At 39.1% G+C, this 2,500-nt stretch overlaps 2 protein-coding genes across 6 annotated transcripts in view; one reads left to right on the forward strand and one right to left on the reverse strand.

The window, feature by feature from the left end:
• LOC310722588 (uncharacterized protein) overlaps window positions 1-2,500 on the forward strand; it is a 478,020-nt gene that overhangs the window by 265,892 nt on the left and 209,628 nt on the right. The window lies entirely within an intron of this gene.
• The window catches only part of sash1a (SAM and SH3 domain containing 1a), a 316,459-nt gene that overhangs the window by 99,646 nt on the left and 214,313 nt on the right, over window positions 1-2,500 (reverse strand). The window lies entirely within an intron of this gene.

A 2,500-nucleotide genomic window follows, 5' to 3' on the forward strand; every position in this document is an offset into this window, starting at 1 on the left:
GTCACAGTGTGGGCTTTCTTAAAATAAAAAGATGACAAGATTGAAGGCGAGAGAGAGAGAGAGAGAGAGAGAGAGAGAGAGAGAGAGAGAAGAGAGAGAGAGAGAGACTGACAGACGAAAGAAAGAAAGAAAGAAAGAAAGAAAGAAAGAAAGAAAGAAAGAAAGAAAGAAAGAAAGAAAGAAAGAAAGAAAGAAAGAAAGAAAGAAAGAGGTCTGAAACAAATCCAGTAAACTTCTAGCTTGTTGTTGTTCCATTTAAAAGCTCACACACTGCTGCTGGAGCTGAAAACAGCCACTGCACCACTGAGGCTACTGAAAGTCCGCATGCTGAAACACTTCCTGTGTCATTAAGAAGAACATGGAGATCGTTTTCACCTTCTACTTAAACTTTCACTTCAGTTTGTTTTAGAGCCACAGAAAATATGTGCACCCCCTGACAGCTTTAAGAACACACACCCTCTGTAGAACAGCTGGAAAAAATGAGTGTGTGTGTGTGTGTGTGTGTGTGTGTGTGTGTGTGTGTGTGTGTGTGTGTGTGTGTGGTGTGTGTGTGTGTGTGTGTGTGCGTGTGTATAATTGTGGAGAAAGTGAATTGCACGTTTAACCCTGGGGCTCATTTTGAGATGAGACAGTGTATTACACAGGCAACCATCTCAACACACTGGTCAGCAAACTCTCTCTCTCTCTCTCTCTCTCTCTCTCTCTCTCTCTCTCACACACACACACACACACACACACACACACACACACACACACACACACACACACACACTCGCGCTCAGACTCAGCTAGTCGACGCCTTAAAATGTTTCGTTTAGGGAAGAGCATGCAGCTGTGAGTGCAGCATTATGAACGTTACAATAACAAAATAACTCAAGAACTGAAGTGAACTGAAGGTGTATACATCACTGACACACATACTGATAAATATTTGCATTACACTGGACTTAAATCCAAAATCTAGGCCAATATTTACGCAGGAGAAGCCATGCATATTTAGTCGCATTACAAACTGGCATTAGTGGATTTTTTTAGCTCATTTTTTTGTTCACCTCTATTTTCTTCACGCAGGGGTTTCCAGTAGCATCTACAACAACTTCTAATGCACTTTGATTTTACAGTTGAACAATAAGGGGATAGAAAATGTGGACTGTAGACAAAAGACTGAGCATGATGTAATTTTCTGTTGTTCTAGCGCATTCAACTCAAAGTTTAGCATTTTGTTCATCCTGAGGCTAAGCACATGTGCCACAGACAGTTACTATATATACTATATCCATTTCTCAATATACAGACCCCCTGCATTACATTTATATATATAAATGTAATGCAGACCCCCTGCATTACATTTATATATATACACACACACACACACACACACACACACACACACACACACACACACACACACACACACACACACACACACACACACAGGCCAGCAAGGTGTTCTCTTAATAGATTTTTGTCCAGAAATATGTATTAAATTATTTCCAATAGTCTATTCTCTTAATTTTATAGAGTTTCTCAGAGCAGCACAAACAAGTGGCTGTTTATGTTGGAGTTTCTATCCAATCAGATTTCCGCTGTTACATCACGTGTTGTTAGAGGTATCTGTGTGCGCTTTCAGTGTAAAGTACAAATTACTTGAAGCTGTTAATCAGATTTTGAGTTGACCTCGATCTAACCTTGAGGTGGATGGTCTACAGCCCACTTCAGGTTCCTCTTCTGCCAGATAAGAACAGGAATTTCTGTAATAAAGGTAAACTCGGTGCCACCCAGATGAGGATGGTTTCTCTTTTAAACCTGGTTCCTCTCCAGGTTTCTTCCTCATGCTATCTCAGGGAGCTTTTCCTTGCCGCGGTGACCACTGGCTCGCCCATTAGGGACAAACTTACAGTTATAAAGAACATTTTTATTCATTCTTTATTACCACTTTATCTGTGTAATCTGTATCTGTATAGGCACTAAACTTTCTTTTATACAATTTTATAAATGATTTATTTCTGTAAAGCTGCTTTGAGACCATGTCCACTGTATTGCCTATTTTTAAAAGCACTTTACAAATAAAAATGAATTAAAAGCTTTAATGTGTATAAACTCAAACACAAACTAGACAGTTGAAACAAATCTCCTGGTCTTTCTTCCAGTCACTGTTCAGTTTCGGAATCTGTGCTCGGATCCTTAATCCACCTCAAGGTTTGATGCGTTTTGAGATGTTTTTCTGCTCACTACAGTTATGTAATGAGTGCATATATTCATTCAATTAAATAAATTTTTATTTGTATAAAGGTTTAACAATGGGCATTGTCTCAAAGCAGCTTCACACAGATAAAGTGCTAAAAAAAGATTTATACCTTTGTTTTTTATAATTGTAAGTTTGTTCCTAATGGGTGAACCAGTGGTAAGTGTGGCAAGTAAAACCTCTCTGAGATGGTATGAGGAAGAAACCTTGAGAGGAACCAGAAGTCCTTCCTCGTCTGGGTGGCACTGAATGTCT

The sequence above is a fragment of the Silurus aristotelis genome, assembly GCF_946808225.1.
Source record: "Silurus aristotelis genome assembly, chromosome: 29".
Classification (NCBI taxonomy): Eukaryota; Metazoa; Chordata; class Actinopteri; order Siluriformes; family Siluridae; genus Silurus; species Silurus aristotelis.